The sequence below is a fragment of the Gorilla gorilla genome, chromosome 1 (genome assembly GCF_029281585.2).
Source record: "Gorilla gorilla gorilla isolate KB3781 chromosome 1, NHGRI_mGorGor1-v2.1_pri, whole genome shotgun sequence".
Classification (NCBI taxonomy): domain Eukaryota; kingdom Metazoa; phylum Chordata; class Mammalia; order Primates; family Hominidae; genus Gorilla; species Gorilla gorilla.
In genome coordinates, this window is record NC_073224.2 from 14,634,323 (window position 1) to 14,653,823 (window position 19,501).

At 36.5% G+C, this 19,501-nt stretch overlaps 1 protein-coding gene and 1 long non-coding RNA gene across 15 annotated transcripts in view; one reads left to right on the forward strand and one right to left on the reverse strand.

Moving 5' to 3' along the window:
* RGS7 (regulator of G protein signaling 7) overlaps positions 1-19,501 on the forward strand; it is a 590,397-nt gene that overhangs the window by 500,621 nt on the left and 70,275 nt on the right. The window lies entirely within an intron of this gene.
* The window catches only part of LOC109028023 (uncharacterized), a 40,741-nt gene continuing 22,915 nt past the window's right edge, over positions 1,676-19,501 (reverse strand). For 2 of the 3 annotated variants that reach the window (XR_008677778.2, XR_008677777.2), the window contains exons 6-7: positions 13,041-13,138; positions 1,676-1,884 (exon numbers count right to left, since the gene is read on the reverse strand). This is a non-coding gene — a long non-coding RNA (uncharacterized lncRNA). The remainder of the gene's footprint in view (positions 1,885-13,040; positions 13,139-19,501) is intronic. The other variant, XR_002007074.4, reaches the window with a different exon arrangement.

Genomic DNA, 19,501 nt, shown 5'->3' on the forward strand with positions numbered 1-19,501 from the left:
CTTTCTAAGGTAACTAGGCCCCCTCAAGAAAAAGTGGCATAGGGGAAAACAGCAATATTGTGATAATTTCTAAGAATGTCTACACTTTTACATTTGTCCCTAGAAATCAATTCTGCAGTTGTCATAATCAATCCTAATATATTTAGACCTTAAATCCTATATCCCAGAGTTAAAGTGAATAGGTATTTCTATAGCTCAGTTTCTTCTTCATAGTCTGTCCTGACTGTGGCTGTAATGAAAGACTCTTTGTACCTTGTAGTATTCACTGTAAAATTTAAGTGTCTTCCAGACAGGATCTGTGAAGCTAGGAAGCTAGGTCTTCCATGTTAACACCAAATTATTGCCACCTGAGCAACGTAGAATCCCAGACCATGTGTAGGAAAATACCAGAGAGTATCTCAGACTGTCCAGAGGCTTAATCAGGTATGGCCTGCGGCCTGATATTGCATACCGCCCCTCACCAGAAGATGTCCATATCTAAGAGACCGTCCTATTGTGTACACTTCCAGTTTTTATTATGTCAGCCAACAGCCAGCAAAAAGGGAATAGGGAGACCTGGGGCAGAGTGGGAAGCAGGTGGGCTTTGGAATCAGATAGACATGAGTCCGTTATTTACGAGGCCTACCTGGCACAGTGATTTGCCCTTTCTGAGATTCAGCAGTCTCACTTACAAAATGGAAATATATCTACCTACCTTGCAGTGTTAGTTGAACATTAAATGAGATTATATGGGTAAAAGCAGCTAGCAAATCACTTTAGCATCTCACTTGACAGGTGAAAGACAATAAATTTTCAGCTTTCTTCGTGAAAAGAAACAGAGAGTAGCAAAAAAAAGGAAAAAGCAAAAAAAAATGGAATATGGAAACAGATAATGCACATGCAGCTCCTGTACTTCATGGTTTTAATGACATCTGTGAATCTCACAGAGGACAATCAAGGAGCATCACAACCTTTGTCTTCAGTTCTGAGGTCCCAACCAGAATAACTCTGAAGACCACTCCCATAGCCATCTCTTTTTTCCTCCAGCCTTATCATTCCACTCTTCCATTTAGGGATACCTTGCATGAAATAGTCTGACCTTGACTTAAGGCTGATGTGGTCACCATGGTGTTAATGCTAATCTATGACCCCTCTCTCTTAGTACCCTTTATTTTTGAACTCTTTTATTTCCTGTATGCTTGCATTTTTATTTAAGCCTTTATTCTGGAATGTGGGATCTGTCCTCTAGGTGCAGGAACACAAGACTTAGAACAAAGCAGCCTTTCTTTGTCTTTATCAACCTGTTTACCTGAAATAAGTCAGACTGTTGACTTTCCTCTTCAAAGGGATGGTTCCTTTACCCACCTATGAAACTTTTTGAACTGTGTGGGGAATACTTTTATCCCCAACATTTTTGTTATTTAAATATGTAAGTCCTGGAGCCATCTGCCAATGCAATGACTAAAACATGTTTCCTTCAAAAGTTGAATCTGAAACTCGTGAAACAGGGCGTTGCCACCCTTCCATAATATGGAACATGGATCTTGGGATACATGTGGATATAATATGGAAAGGTATCACGTAATGATACCTTTTATTCTGTGTCAGTGTGTGCCAGATATTATACTAAGGCCAGTCATAAAAAGTGGACTAAAACACACTCCTTGATCCCTAAAACTTGTAGTCCAGTGTCGCATTTTATGAACATAGTCATTAACACAGCAGGATGAGTATGACTGCACCATTTGTTTTCTGAAGGGAGATACAGATGCTCATGTTGTTTATAGAACGTGCTCAGGTTCAGAGCTAGCGGTGGGAGAGCCAGGCCTGGAACTAGGGGGTGGTGTGGGTCCAGGCAGATAAGTAGCTCCAGCAAGAATGAGATCCTGACTTTATGTATCTATCCTGCAAAAAGAAAGAATAAATAGTTAGAATGCAATAGTCCGCAGAGGATATAGCTGTATTTATAGGTGTCTTATTATATTTTACTCATGGTTTTCATATGTCCTTTTGCTTTTGAAAAAATAGCTGTATTTATAGGTGTCTTGTTGTATTTTAAAATGGTTTTCACATATCCTTTTGCTGTTTTTAAAAGTCCAGAGTTCAGGGCATTTTTCATGTATTATAGACCACACACCCCTGACCTAGGGGAATCCAACTAACACGTGTAGAATACACCTGCCAGGGATGTTTATACAATATACACCCTAGAGGGCTATTGCCAACAGGGCTGCCTGATAAGTCCTATCTTCAATATTTAGATATAATAATATTGTGTAACAACCTACATATGTTATTGTTTCAAAAAGGATCTAAATTTTTATTTTTATTTATTTATGTTTTTTAAAACAGAATCTCACGCTGTCGCCCAGGCTGGAGTGCAGTGGTGCGATCTTGCCTCACTGCAACCTTCACCTCCCCGGTTCAAGCAATTCTCCTGCCTCAGCCTCCTGAATGGCTGGAATTACAGGCACGTGCCACCACGCCCAGCTAATTTTTTATATTTTTAGTAGAGACGGGGTTTCACCATGTTGGCCAGGCTGGTCTCAAACTCCTGGCCTCAGATGATCCTCCCGCCTCAGCCTCCCAAAGTGCTGGGATTATAGGCATGAGCCACCGTGCCCGGCCTAAAATTTTTAAAATATATGAACTATATTTAAGCCTGGGCGACATAGTGAGATTCCATCTCTACAAAACATTAGCCAGGTATGATGGTGCATGCCTATAATCCTAGCTACTCAGGAGGCTGAGGCTAAGAGGATTCCTTGTGGCCAGGAGTTCGAGGTTGCAGTGAGCTATATCATGCCACTGCACTCCAGCCTGGGTAGCAGAGTGAAACCCTGTCTCTAAAATACACACACAAACACACACACACACACACACACATTTAGTTTACAGAAATTATTCATAAAAAGATAAGAAAGTAGGGTCTTATTTTTGTTATGGTTTTTCAGAAGGTTAACTGAAAAACTATGAAGCAATCACTATCAATTTTAAAAGTCTTGAGATTGATATTCCCATTAGAATAAAAAGCTTCAATATCACAGATCTGTGACACGATCTAACTGAAAGACTTTTAAGTTATGTAATTATATTTTCCTGAATCGATTTGCCTTCATAAATATATAAAGTATCTTTATTTTCAAAAGCCAGAAATGGAGTTATCCTAACAGCATTTTTGTTGAATGTTTTTCATTTTGTTTTCCCTTTCACAGTTCTGCTATTACACCTTTCAATAAAAAAAAAAACCAGATAACATCTGATCCTTTTAATGCTTTTAATTCAAGTAAAGGTAATATGCTACCTTGCCTTTTGAATACTTTTATTTGATCTGATTTGACACGAGCATTTATTATTCCAACCTCAAGAATGGATTGGAAGCCATTAGCCAGAAATGTAGTGAGGAAAGGGAAATTTGAAATAACAGTTCAGAATCTTTAAAATATACTTAAAGTCAATTTAATGTAAAATATGATATCTTATGTGCATTTTACCTAGAGTGTAGAAAATATACATAATATGATTTTTTACCTTTCAAAAAACCGTGAGGTCACTTTTAGGTCGGATTGACACAGAATAATCATTCTAGTACTTAATATCTCTATAAAATAAAGTTTGCCTCCTAAGTATGTCAACATTTACTCCAGAAAAAAATTAAGGTCATAACACTAAAAAGGACTCTTCACTTACTAAGGACTCCAGACAGAATTTTCAGAAACTAACTACTGAAGAATATAGTGGGAGAAATACACCGAATTGTAGTATGACAAAGATAATATAGTATTTGGGTTGACTTGTGTATTTAATGTTTCAATAATTTAATGAAGCCCCACACATATACACACACAAAGAATAATGCATTAGTAGCTTGTATTAACAGGATTTTAACATCTAGCTAAATTGCAGTGAAACTTCTACTTGTCAAAGTGCTGAAGAAACTCAATTTTAGCATTTTGTGCCCAGTCCTCTGCACCATACTTTAAAAAGAATGTGGATGAGCTAGAGTTAAGAGGTGAACGGATGGACGGTAAGGAGGCAAACTAAAAAAAAGCAAGAACAAAAAAAATTGTGAAATTGTTAGTAAGATTAGTGACCCTAGGAATGAGAAGTCCCATGGAAAGTGTCTTCCTATTTTGAAATGTTATTTAACAGAGTTGGAATAAAGTTTATTGGTTTACCACACATTGGGTTCTGTATGACTACTATGAAAATGACTGGAAAATAAAATATCAATATAAAAGCTTCCTAATACTCAAAGCTATCTAAAGGTCATTGCCAACTTCTAATGATGCAAATGATAAATTCAAGTAGATTAGAAGTCATGAGCCAGAAACAGAATGGAGAAAAGGCAATCACTGGATAGAAAATGAGATTCATAATTTTTAGAGTTCTTTCCAGCACTGAAGCAATAAGAATTAGATCACCTTCTTTGCTTCCCCAGTCTATTAGTTTAGAGTTGAATGCATGCCAAGCATTCAACAAAGACGTCATGGATAAAAATGCTTGAGCAGAGAAATGGAAATGTACTTCATCAGAATGTTCAATATAGAAACAATAATCATTGAATTCTTCCTGACTTCAATTTAAGCAAATCCTAATCATAAAGTAGTGAGAATAGTTGATTTACTTATGCTTTTTAAAACCAATATATAATCAGCATTTTGTAGCATTTTCGTTGACCCTGACCAGATCACTTGTTTTAACATCTGTCAGACCACGATCTCTTGAAGAGCAGAAAGTCTGTCTTCAATTCCCTATCTTAAACCTAACATTTTGTAGCATATAACTTAATGCAAAATATTGAGTCTGAGTAGTTGAGAAAATGGTGGACATACGAAATTTACAAAGGATTTTGCTAAGGGTTCATAGCAGATTTGGAACAGTGAGTTTGTTTTAGGGCATGCTGAGTGTGATGACATGACATTCAGATGGAGCAAGATCTTGTCAATAGTTGTAGACATTAGACCAAAATTTGAGGGATGTTTTAGGATATAGAATTGATTCTGAAACTCATTAAGCTAAAGGTAATAGTTAAACCCTGATACAAGGTCAGTTTGTTAGAGGAAGGCGTAGAGTGAAAGAGGATTTGTTATTCATTTGGAAGGTCTCTTGTCTTTCTTCTATCTTGCCTGTAGTCCCATAAATGTCCCTACATATCTATTTTTCTTCAAATAAATTTGTATAGAATAGCCTGGCGAAGCAAGTGTGTGTGTGCCTGTGTGTGTACAAATCCATTAAAATATGAAGTTAAATGTTAACAGTGATCAGAAGAAAGCTGGAGTAGCTAGATTAATTTCAGACAAAGCCAACATCAGAGCAAGGAAAATTATCAGAGATAAAGAGGAATATTACATAATGATAAAAAGATCAATTCTTCATAAAGAGATAATAATATTTGATGTCTACGCATTTAACAACAGAACATCAAAGTATGAGGCAAACACTGAAAGAAGTACAAGGAGAAATGGATAAATACGCTATTTTATTTTGAGACTGTAATACCCCTCTATCAGTAATTTACAGTTCAAGCAGGCAGAAAATCAGTAAGGAACTAAGAACAAGGTTTAACTGAAGTTCACCATCAATCAACTGGATCTAACTGACATCTATAGAATACTTAATACAACAACAGCAGAATACACGTTCTTCTCAAGCTTCCATGGAGCACTCACTAGAAGAGATTGCACTCTGTGTCAAAAAACACACCTTAACAAATTTAGAATAGAAATCACACAAAGTATGTTCTCAGACCAAAATGATATAAAACTAGAAATCAGAACAGCTAGAATATCTCAAAATACTAGTAGATTAAACAACACACTTCTAAATAACACGTGGGTCATAGAAGCAGTCTCAAGAGAAATATAAAAATATTTCAAACTAGCTTAAAATAAAAATATGCTTTATCAAAATTTTTAGGATCCAGTGAAAGCAGTGCTTAGAGAGAAATTTATAGCATTGAATACATATACTAGAAGAAAGAAAGATCTAAAATTAGTAATCTAAACTTCCACATTTGGAAACTAGGAATAGGAGAACAAGTTAAATCAAAGTAAGCAGAAGAGAAGAAATGATAAAAATTAAAGCAGATATCAATGAGAATGGCAAGAGAATATCAAGAAAATCAATAAAATCAAAACTTTTTTTTGGAAAACACCAATAAAGTCAATAATCCTCTAGCCAGGTTAACTAAGGAATAAAGGGAGAAGACACAAATTACTAATATCAGAAATATAAAAGGGTATATATCTACTGATTCTGTGAACACTAAAAGCATAATAATGAAATATTCTAAACAACTCTATGCCCAGAAATTTGAAGGCCTAGATGAAATGGACCAAAAGAAAAAAAAAACAGGAAAGAAAGAAAGAAAGAAAAACACAATGTACTAAAACTTACCAAGAAAATAGATAATATATATGGGTCTATATATATTAATGAGAAGGCCTACATCTTAACATCTATTATTAAAGATTAACCTATTCAATTAAAGAAATTAGGCCAGGAGTGATGGCTCCTGCCTGTAATCCCAGCACTTTGGGAGGCCGAGGCAGGAGGATCAGTTGAGCCCAGTTGTTCAAGACCAGTCTGGGCAACACAGCAAGACCCTGTCTCAAAAATTTAAAAAACAGTAAATTAAATGAAGAAATTGAATCAATAATTAATAACCTTCTAAGACAGGAAGCACCAGCCCAGATGGGTTCATTGATGAATTCTAGCAAAGAGGGACAAATTGTATCAATTCTTTACAATCTTTTCCAGAAAATAGCAGAGTGGCTACCTCCTAACTCATTCTATGAGGCTAGCATTACCCCAATACCCAAAGCAAACAAAGTCATTGCAAGGAAGGAAAACTACACACCAATGTCTCTCATGAACAAAGATGCAAAAATCCTCAACAAAATATTAGGATATCACGTTCAGCGTTGTACAAGAAGAATTTTACACCACAGTGAAGTGGGAATTATTCCAGGTATTCAAGACTGATTCAACATTTGAAAATCAATTGGTATAATCGATTACTTCTACAGGCTAAAAAGAAAAAAATCATATATCCATATTATAAAGACTAATGAATTAGACTTCACTAAAATTAAAATCTTTTACTCTATAAAAGATGTTGTTATGAGAATTCAAGCCACAGACTGGGACAATATTAGCAAAACAACTGATATTTTGGACTGGTATTCAAAATATACAAGTAACTCTTAAAACTCAACAATGGTAATAAAACAGCCAATTAAAAATGGACAAAGGATCTGAACAGACACTGCACCAAAAAACATACACAGACGGCAAAAAGATGCTCAACATCACGTCGTTAGGGCTAAATTAAAACAACAATTGGATACCACTGCACACCTATTAGCATGACTAAAATCCAAAACACTAGCAACATCCAATGCTGGTGAGGATGTGGAGCATCAGGAACTCTCATTCTCTGCTGGTGGAAATGCAAAATGGTACAGCTACTTTGAAAGACAATTTGGGAGTTTCCTATAAAACTAAATGAATTGTTACTATACAATATAGCATTCCCACTCCTTCGTATTTACCCAAATGAATAGAAAAGTTCTGTCCACACAAAAACCTACAAATGTTTATGGCAACTTTATTCATAATTGCCAAACATGGAAACAATCAAGATGTCCTTCAAAAAATAACTATGTTATATTCATACAATGGAAGGTGTATTAGTTCATTCTCATGCTGCTAATAAAGACATACCCAAGACTGGGTAATTTATAAAAGAAACAGGTTTAATTGACTCAGTTCAGCATGGTTGGGGAGGTCTCAGGAAACTTACAATCATGGCAGAAGGGGAAGCAAACATGTCCTTGTTCACACGGTGGTAGCACGGAGAAGGGCAGAACAAAGCGGGAGAAGCCCCTTATAAAACCGTCAGATCTCCTGAGAACTCACTCACTATCATGAGAACAAAGTGGGGGTAACCACCCCCATGATTCAATTACCTCCCACCAGGTCCCTCCCACAACACGTGGGGATTACGGGAACTACAATTCAAGATGAGATTTGGGCAGGGACACAGCCAAACCATATCAGAATGTTTTTCAATGATAGAATGGGATGAGCTATCAAGCCACAAAAAGACATGGAAGGACTTTAAATGCATCGTACAAATGAAAGAAACCAGTCTTAGAAGGCCAGTTATCATATGATTCCAACTCTATGACATTGTGGAAAAGGCAAAACCACAGAGACAGGAAAAAGATGAAGGGTTGAAGGGAAAGCAGGGATGATGAAGAGGGAGAGCACAGATTTTTAGGACTGTGAAAATATTTTGTGAGATACCTTAATGGTGGATACATATTGTTATACATTTATCACAGCCTATGCAGTGTATGTAGCACCAAGAGTGAACCCCAATGCAAGCTCTGGACTTTAATTACTATTAATGTATCAATATTGGCTCAACAACTGAAACAATGTACCACATCAATATAAGATGTTAATAATACAGGGGACTTTGGGGTGGGATGGGGGGACATATGGGAATTCTCTGTTCTCTGTACTCAATTTTCTGTAAACCTAAACTACTCAAAAATAAAGTCCATGACATAACAAAAAAAATAGAGATATAACTTTTTTACAAAGTGAAACAGAGGGCACAATCATAGAAGAGTATAATGAACTCAACAAAATATCCAACCACAAGAACAAAACAGCGTCATGTGGTGATATCAGCAGATAAAAGTGAATTTTACTTGCCTAACATCAGGTCCACCTATATAGAAAAGCTGATGGTTGTTCCACTGTGTGTCTTTGTATGCCATATAGACAAGACCTTGAAGTAAAATACAAAGCCCATGTATTGGTTCTCTACTTTACTCAGTGTGCTTGGCTTTGTTTGTCTTATTTGGTAGATTCATTCTTGACATGATCAGTGTGATTTAAAAAGAAGCAGAGTCCCACAAAATGACTCAGATTTTTTTCTCTGAAAAATCACACTAATCATAAGAGAAATATTTTTCTCCTTATGATTATTATGAGAAATCCTGCCAATTATTTCTCCTGGATGAGAATTGATACATGCGAAATATTTCTTCAGAGAATGCTAAAAATTCAAAATTATCTTTTGAAGGATTAGTTGCACCATGGTTGTATGGACACCCCACATGTTGTTCTGAGGCATGATTGTATATTAATTGTGTACTTTAAACAAACAAGTATATGATAAAATATCATTATTCCTGTGGAATACATTTTTCTAACTATACTATTAATACAATAGTTTGGCAAGAAAAAAAGGAATAAGAGAAGTAAAGTGGTACATTTCTTTGATTTTCACTGAAAAAAATCTGTGCATTACACAGTTGATTCATTCATTTAGTATGTCTTTCAACCAACATTTATAGTTTGCCACACTAAAGGCTAAAGACAAGAAGATGAAAAATACTGCCCCAGTGACTAAGATACTCAGAGTCCAGAATAAGTAGAATGGGGGTGTAAATAAATAATTATTCTTCAAATACTATAATGAGATCTATAGTAGAGCTATGAATATAGCTGTTTTAAAACAGAGGTTTACATTGAGCTAATGTTAGGATCTAGAGAACTTTTCATGCATAAAGACAGCAGAATAAATCACAAAATAAGCGGCTAATACATTTTATTAAAAACTTGTTTTTGTGTTTAAAAATATAATTGAAAGGCATAGAGATAATCTGAAAATACTTGGAGCAAGATAAATAAATTTTGATATTCTGAATGTATAAAATAATTAAACAATTCAGAAATATCATGATTTCACATAAAATAAAGGGCTTAAACTGACCATGTATAAAAGAAAATATATAAATGGCTATTAAAAATTGGGAAAAGAGTTTAACCTTTCTAGTCATAAATTAAGACAAAGAGATGACAATTTTTTTCAATATATTTTATTTTAAAATTTCAAATTAATTATATGCAATCCTGGCAAGAACAACAGAAAGACAAGTGTTTCTAAATGCTATGGTGGGTGTGTGCATTGGTATTATCTGTATAAAAATTAATTTGACAATATGAATTAAAAAGTTAAAATCTTTTTCACAAGTAGATTAACTTGTCCAGAGCTATACAATAAAATTAGAGTGGTTAAACCTAGGGTAGCTAACATTTGAAATCGCATAGCTATTCAACTTATCGGGGTGGTTAAATAAGATATATCCACAAGACAGTATATTGTATATCTCAAAATGAGAATTTTAAAGACTTGGAAAGATGTGGAGAAAAACTATGCTGAAATGTGAAATAAAATCACTCGAGCCCGGGAGGTCAAGGCCACAGTGAGCCGTGACCATGCCGTTGCATTCCAGCCTGGGTGACACAGTGAGACCATGTCTCAAAAAAAAAAGGAAGAAACGAAGAAAAGGAAGAAATTATCTAAATATAAGAAATTATCTAAATATAAGAAATTAGATAAGAAATTTAGATAATTTCTTCCTTTTCTTCTTTGTTTCTTCCTTTTTATTTTTTTTTTTTTTTGAGACATGGTCTCACTCTGTCGCCCAGGCTGGAATCAACAGCATGTGTAATCTATGGACGTGCTTGTTAAATAAGTGAGTGAATAAATAAATATTATATTGTTTGCAATGATTCTACCATCCAAAAAAAGGTTATATGTAATATGATCCCAATTTTGTTTATAAAAATAGATACCTAGAGAAACAGTTAAGAGACAATATACTGAACATTGATTGTAACTATTCGGGGATATTTGATATCATAGGCAATTTTAATTTTCTATAAAGAGAAGATGTCACATTTATACTCTGAAAAATTGTGGATAAAGTATCCTTAAATCCTCCTGGTTGACCCATAACGTCCGAGATGAAGGTAGGCATGCTTCTGCCATGCCTGGAAATAGTCAGAACACACAGAGTGTATGGTATCCCATCCCAGGCACTGCATACTCAGGGGACAACATGTAGAAACTCTGCCCATCTTTTGAGCAGAGTGAACAGAACAACCAGTGTGGGCCGGGGAGGGGATGTGAAGTACTAAAGTAAGTGAGAGGACATGAAAAATTAAGCTTAAGGCAGAGAAGTTAGATGCTGTTACTCATCTGTCTTCAAGTATTTAAGCAGCTGTCATTGGAAAAAGGAGTAAGATTAGCCTGCTTTGCTTTGGATAAAAGGAGGCAGATTTTGTCTGAATGAAAACTGTTTTCATCCTTCTAATTGTCCAGTGGATGGCATCACATGGCAGGGAGATCTCTGCTGTCTGAAAAGTCCAGACGAGGCGTAGCGTCTCCTCTCCTGAGTCATTACTTGGATCTTCTCCCCTACTATTCAGTGCTTTGCATTAGGAGAGGGTGAAATTGGAGTGTTATTGATTAAAGGAACTCGGATTGAAATTTGAGAGCATCATAATCCAGCCAACTTAATAAAAAGAGATGGTGCATAACGCTTTTTTCTGAATTCAAATTTTTAAATTGGATACGTTACAGATTTGTATGACATTAAGCAAACTGGGAATAGATGACCAAGAGGGGAGAAAAAAAGTTTGAGATTTAAATTCTAGTTGTATTATCAAGAGTGAAGCTTGCTCCTTGGTAGACCGTCTTTTCCCATGATCAAAGTCCGTGATTTTGCACGTGCAATTAATGCCTGATTCTCTTTTAGCCAGTGATGTGGTATTTAATAAGACCAGGGTGTGATTTTCACACAGTGAAAGCAATCATCTAAATTGTCTCTATCAATTATTATCTTTGTTCAGCCTCAAAAATGTATATGTGACATTTCTCTTAAATAGCTCCAGAAAGGAGGTTCCAGAAGTGTTCCCAAGAGAACATTCCTGAATGTTTTTTGTATGTTTCATAATCAGCATGGATTTTCATATATTTGCCATTTCTAAAATGAAGAACATGCTTTTTTTATTTTTTATTTATTTTTTATTTTTTTGAGACTGAGTCTCGCTCTGTCACCCAGGCTGGAGTGCAGCGGCACGATCTCAGCTCACTGCAAGCTCCGCCTCCCGGGTTCACGCCATTCTCCTGCCTCAGCCTCCAGAGTAGCTGGGACTACAGGTGCCCGCCACCATGCCCGGCTAATCTTTTGTATTTTTGATAGAGGCGGTATTTCACCGTGTTAGCCAGTGTGGTCTCCTCCTGACCTTGTGATCCGCCCGCCTCGGCCTCCCAAAGTGCTGGGGTTTCAGGCGTGAGTCACTGCGCCCAGCCAGAACATGCTTTGAAATCTGGTAGTACATGCAATGAATGACTGCTGCCTTTTATCAGTTCACAGATTGAACCAATTTTTGCAAGTGATATTGTCTGTTCTTCTGACTATTGTTACTGTGAGGAGTGGTGTTAAATTTTCAAATGATTCCCATCATTGGCTTCATTATCTCAAATGTTGGGAATGTAGCTTTCGTATTAATCTGGACCAAGAAGTTGTATCTTATGCTGTCGTTGAGAGAGTGTTATCATAATGTAAATAATATAATTTTTGCTATAATTATTTCATGTTGCTAACATGCTTGGTTATCTTGAAGAAACAATTCCTCTAAAAATGTCTGTATTCCACTGTAGTCGTTTCTGATAAAACTATTCTTTATTTACTACTTTAAGAGAAGTGATTGCAACTGATACATTCTCCAAGACAGACAATATTTTCCCTGGGAAATGCTATATTTATTTTTTTCTGAGAAAATCAGGCCTAGAAATCTCTTTAAACATGCATGTAGTTGCATTACCTTAGTTATTCATATGATGTCCTACATTTTACCTCATTATTTAAAAATACTCAAAAATGCACTTGAAAAGATTTATGTAATTGTGTGGTTACTTAGCAACCTTCATTAATACTTGATATTTCACCACCAGTTCTTAACACACACTGACAAGGGTAATCACAGACAATGTTGCTTGTGATCCAGATGACTTAAAATTGGTCTTTTCCTTCATCAAGTTTCGCCGTCCAGAAAAGTGCCACTTAGAGCAACACAAAACCCCCAGGAATCCCTTAGCTTGAGTTGCTGCTTGTGTGCCTTAGAGCCAGGGGAAAGTAATGTTTATGTTGATAATTTCCTTTTTGTCTTGTTTGGCTCTTACTTACCTTTGATTGTGAGAGGAAAGGGTGAGGTTCTATATTCTTGGGTCCCTGAAGTTCTTTTCCACAGAGCAGAGGCAACATTGGAGAATCAATACCTCTGTCTTCACCAAGTTGGGGAAAAAGATGGGCAGTAGATAATAACAGTTAGTTTATTAGTGCCTAGAGAACATTCACCAGGTACCAGGTTTTATTCCTGGTACTTTATATAAATTACCATGTAATAATCACAACAACTACAGGAAGTAGAGGCATACCTTGGAGATATTTGGGGTTAAATTCCAGACGACAGAAATAAAGCAAATATCACAATAAAGTAAATCACACACATTTTTTGGTTTCCTAGTGCATATGAAAGTTATGTTTACACTATACTGTAGTCTATTAAGTGTGCAATAGCATTATGTCTAAAAAACAATGCACATACCTTAATTTAAACATACTTTATTACTGAAAAATGATAACAATCATCTGAGCCTTTAGCAAAAGTTGTAACCTTTTTGTTTGTGGGAGATCTTGCCTCAGTGCTGATACCTGCTGACTGATCTGGGTGGTGGTTGCTAAAGGTTGGAGAAGCTGTAGCAACTTCTTAAAATAAAACAACAATAAAGTTTGCCACATCAATTGACTCTTTTTTTTTGCAAAAGATTTCTCTGTAGCATGTGATGCTGTTTGATAGCTTTTTACCCGCAGTAGAACTTCTTTGAAAATTGGAATACATCCTTTCAAACCCTGTCCTCGTTTTATCAACTAAATTTATATAATATTCTAAATTCTTTGTTGTTATTTCAACAATGTTCACACCATCTTCACCGGAAGTAGATTTCATCTTAAGAAACAACTTTATTTGCTCCATAAGAAGCAACTCCCCCTTTGTTCGAGTTTTATCATGAGGTTCAACAATTCAGTCAAATCTGTAGGCTCCACTTCTAATTCTAGTTCTCTTGCTATTTCCACCACATCTGCGATTACTTCTTCCAAACTCTTGAATCCCTTTATCATCCCTAAAGGCTGGGATCAACTTCTTCCAAACTCCTGTTAATGTTAAGATTTTGACTCCTCCCATGAATCATAAATGTTCCTAATGGTATCTAGAATGATGACCCCTTTGCAGAAAGTTGTCAATTTACTTTGCCCCATTCCATCAGAGGAATCTGATCATCTACAATAGCTGTAGCCTTACAAATGCATTTCTTAAGTAATAAGACTTGAAAGTCAAAATTACTCCTTCATCCATTGACTACAGATTAAATGTTGTGTTAGCAGGTATGAAAACAACATTATCTACTTGTACATCTCCATCAGAGCTCTTGGGTGACCAGGTGCATTGTCAGTGAGTGGGTATATTTTGAAAGGAATCCTTTTCTCTGAGCAGTAGTTCTCAACACTGGGCTTTAAATATTCAGTAAATCATGACATAAACAGATCTGCTGTCATCCAGGATTTGTTGTTTCATTTGTAGAACACAGGCACAGTAGATTTAGCATAATTCTTATGGGCTCTAGAATTTTTGGAATGATCAATGAACATTAGCCTCAACTTACAATCACCAGCATCATTACCTGATAACAAGAGAGTCAGCCTATCCTTCCAAGCTTTGAAGCCTGGCACTGACTTCTCCTCTCTAGCTATGAAAGTCTTAGATGGTATCTTCCCGTAGAAAGCTCTTTTGTCTACATTGAAAATCAATTATCTTCGCTAGATCTGGATAACTTGCTGCAGCTTCTCCATCAACACTTGCTGCTTCCATCCTGCACTTTTATGTTATGGAGATGGCTCCTTTTCTTAAACTTCATGAACCAACCTCTGCTAGTTTCCAACTTTTTTTCTTCAGCTTCCTTATTTATTTCAGTCTTCATAGAATTGATGACTTAGGGCCTTGCTGTAGATTAGGGTTTGGTTTAAGGGAATGTTTTGGCTGCTTTGATCTTCTATGTAGATCACTCAAACCTCTTCCTATCAACAGTAAGGCTGTTTTGCTTTCTTATCATTTGTGTGTTCATTAGAGTAGCACTTTTCAAGTGCTTTTGAAGAACTTTTTCTTTGCATTCACAACTTGGCTGTTTGGCTCAAAAGTCTTAGCTCTCATCCTATCTCAGCTTCCAACATGCTTTCCCTCACTAAACTTAATATTTTCTAGTTTTTTGTTTAAAATGAGAGACTTGGGACTCTTCCTTTCACTTGAACACTTAGAAGTCATTGTAGGGTTATTATTGGCCTGATGTTGATATTGCTGTCGCTCAGAAAATAGGGAAGCCTGAAGAGTGGAAGATGCAGCAGTCAGATCACACACAATATTTATCAATTAGGTTTGCCATCTTAAATGGGGAATGGCCTGTGGCATCCCAAAACAATCATGACAGTAACATCAAGCATCACTGATCACAGGTCACCATGGCAGATATGATAATAATGAAACGGTCTGAAATATTACTAGAATTACCAAAATCTGACTCAAAGATACAAAGCAAGCACATGCTATTGGAAAAATGGCACCAGTAAACTTGCTGGACACAGGGTTGTCACAAACCTTCAATCTGCAAAAAGAACAAAACAAAAACAAAAACCCACAATATTTGTGAAGAACAATAAATCAGAGCGCAATAAAATGAGATATGCCTTTACTGTTATCTTTTCTCTTTACAGATAAGGAATCTCAGACATGGGACATTTAAGTTGTGCAAAGTTCCACCAGTACTAAATGAGGAAGCTGTTACTGAAGGCAGGTGTTCTGGTCCCAGGACCCATACTCTTTATCACAACACCTTCCTGCCTCTTGGTAAATCCAGTACGGGTGCGGAATGTGATCATATATAAACTTTCTTCTTAATTTCACATTACTCTGTTAGGTTGGTGTGTTCAACCATTCTTGCATTGCTATAAAGGAATACATGAAACTGGATACTTTATAAAGAAAAGAGGTTTAATTGGCTCATCGTTCTACAGGCTGTGGCAGCATGGCTCCAGTATCTGCGTCTGGTGAGGCCTCAGGTAGCTTACAATCAGAGTGGAAGGTGAAGCGGGGAGCAGGCACGTCACACGGTGAGAGCAGGAGCAAGAGAGAGGAGGGGAGGCACCACACACTTTTAAACAACCAGACCTCTCGGGAACTTACTCATCACCAAGGGGAGGGCGCTAAGCCATTCATGAGGGATCCACCCCCATGATCCAAACACCTCCCACCAGACCCCACCTCCAACACTGGGGATTCCCTTTCAACATGAGATTTGGAGGAGACAAATATCTAAACCATATCAGTTGGCATTAATTTTGTCCTCATTTCATAAATAAGGAAACTGAAGTGTAGAGAGACTGAGTTTTGTTTTATTTCCCCCTAGGACTTCTTTTTCCTTGAGAGGAGCCAGGAATGAATCCAGGTGTTCTGAATTGCAGCTCAGGATTCCTTCCACTGACTCAGGATGCTGCTCAAAGCCAGGCCCTGAGGTTAACGTAACAGATCACAGGGGAAAGCCATTAGGATGAGTAAAGTAGAACTTACAATAAACCAAGGAAAACGAAGGGGATAACTTGTTGAATGAAACATGTAATGAAAGGCAAAGTAGAATAGATCTGTTTAAGAGATACACCTCTCTGGAAATCTCACACCACATGATAGAATTATTCTGGAAAAAATCAGGATGAAAGAAAGGAGGGAAGACTTAGGGAATTATCATTGAAATATGCTAGCAAGGCCTGTACTAGGAAATGGATGACGAGTTCCTTACACAGGCAACAAAATGGTTAAAAGGCATCATCTGGGTTGGAGATATCACGTTCTGCCCATCACTGTTTGGATTTTAGTGTTTTATGTCTCATAAGTCTAGACCCTCTCAATCCCAATACACGTTTTACTTGTTTCTCTTCATTTTAGGTTTTTCCTAGTTATTTCACTACGTGATCTTTGGAATCAATTGTCTAGCACCAGAAAAGAACCGTTTTTGGCATTCAAATGTTATAAATTTATAGAAAACTTGGGAGAATTGAGTTTTTTTCTGAAGCTGAGTCATCCTAAGCATTTGTTCTTACCAACTTCTGTGTTATTCAGGAGCATCTTAGATTTTTCTTGTGCATGTCTCATGCATTTCTTGTTAGGTTTCTTTCTTAAAAAAAAAACCTCTCTTGTTATAAATGAGATTTCCTTTTCTGCTGTATCTTTTATAAAGGAACTATGTATAGAATTAAGAAACTGGACCTTACATTTGTATCTTACACAGCTATAATTTTCAAATTCTGAAAGTTTGAAAATGGTCTTATTATTTTTTGGTCTTATTATTCCTTTTCACTCCTAAAAATTACTGTGTATCCTGAAGTGTCTTTGCTTATACAAGTTTTATCTATTAGCATTTATCGGACTCAACAGTAAAACCAAGGACTGTTTAAATATTTATTTTTTCATGTAAGATAACAATAGGACACCAATCACTTAATAAAATAATCCGTGTAATTTTAATGAAAATGGCACATTTTCCAAAGGAAAATTAGCAGGAAGAGTGGAACTGTTTTATACTTTTGCAAATCACTTTAATCGTAACCTTACTAGAAGGCAGCTCCATTCACCTGTCTCTTTCTCCATTCAATTCCTTTGCTATATACATGTCATCACAATATCTGGGAAAATCTACTGTATATTTCTGAGAACAAGGCAGTGATGGCTTCCGATCTTTATGGAAATAATTTTGATCTTGCAGAACCCCTGAATAAGAACCACTGTTGTAGTGTATTTGTTTTTACAAGTAGAAATGATTGATAAAACTATTTTCTAAAGCTTTTTATACATTTTTGTCCTTATATCTATTAGTAATATGTGAATTCTATGAATAGATGTTCTAATGTTGAGTGATCCTTGAAATCCCAGAATAAATAAACCCTACTTGGTCATGTCGTGTTATTTTCTTAATGTGATATTGGATTTTGTTTGTATGTTGATTTAGAATTTTGACATGCATATTCAAAGGTGAAATTGGCTTGTACTAGGCTTCTTATTGATTTCTGTAACAAAAACTTGACTATAAAGAATGGTAATGTTATGGATTTTTAGCATACTCTTCCATGATTTAGAAAAGTCTCATGCAAAATTTATGTTATTTCTTTAATCTAAAGATATCCAGTGAGACAGAAGTTGGGGAGGGCAACATTGTGTCATGAGCTAAATGCCCAAATGATGGATTACATAAAAATTCTCACTTCTCTTCCCACTCCTGCCACTGTGCTTAGGCTCTCTCCATTTATATTTTCCCTGCCTCAGATACAAAGACTTCAAGAGAACTCGCACAGCTATGACAGTTTTATGTGATGTAGTGTTCAAGGGATGCAACTGCAGCTAAAAAGATTTGGCTCAAACACCAACTTCCTTCTTGAGTGAGATTTTACTAAATGCCTCCAAGTCTCAAACTTCTCATTTGAAATGGGAAAAATAAATACTTACCCTACACGACCCTTGAGAACACATGGAAATAATATTTGTACATTGCTTAGGACAGTACCTGGCACACAACCCTTGTTCAGTAATTGGTAGCTGAAGTTATTTTAGCAATCATGCTTTAAAAGGAGATGAGGAGGTGGGTAAAAAGGTTAGCAGATAGCTATCACCTGGTATAATCAGGAAAAATACTTTTGGGGATCAGAAGAGTTGGAGTTGAAGTTTGAAGGTTAAGTATATTAGTTATCTATTGCCGTATAACAAATTATCCCAAAATTTAGCAGAATAAAACAACAAATATTCACTATTTTACACAGCTACTGAGAGTCAGGAATCCAGGAGTGGTTTTCCTGGTGATGCAGGCTCAGGTTCTTTCATGAGGCATCAGTCAAGCTGTTGGCCAAGGCTATGGTCATCTGAAGGGGCTGATGGTTCACTTCATTCACATGGTGGTTTGCAGGCAGCTTCAGTTCCTGGCCACATGCACCTCTCCATAAGGATGTCCAAGACAGTTTCTGCCATGTCATCCCAAAATAGAAAGATAGCCCCATGTCAAAACCTCATGTTTGTATATCCTAATCTCATAAGTGGTATGTCATCTCTTCTGTCATAGTTTATTGGTTACACAAACCAACCCTGGTACGGTGTGGGAGGGAACCACACAGAGTGAGAATACCAGGAGAAGGAGGTCAATAGGGACTGTTATGGAGGGTACTCACCACAGTAGAATCTGGGAAAATAGAATTTGAAAAGGGTGGTGGAAAATATAAAACTAGGTTAAGCCCTAGCATGAATGAAACCCTTCCCAGTGAAGAGGGTGACCTATGCAGATGCTGCTGGAACCATCTTACAGTAACCCGTAAGCAGGAGGAAGAGAACAAAGCCCTAGATCAAGAGGGGAATAAGGGGATAATCCTGCATACTCCTCACAGCTGTGGCGCGTGAGTTCTTTGCCAAATCTCCCTCCTAAACTAAAGAATGTCTCTCACCACTCATTTATATTTTAGGTTAACTTCCACAATATTTAAGCAGAGCAAATCATCTCTTT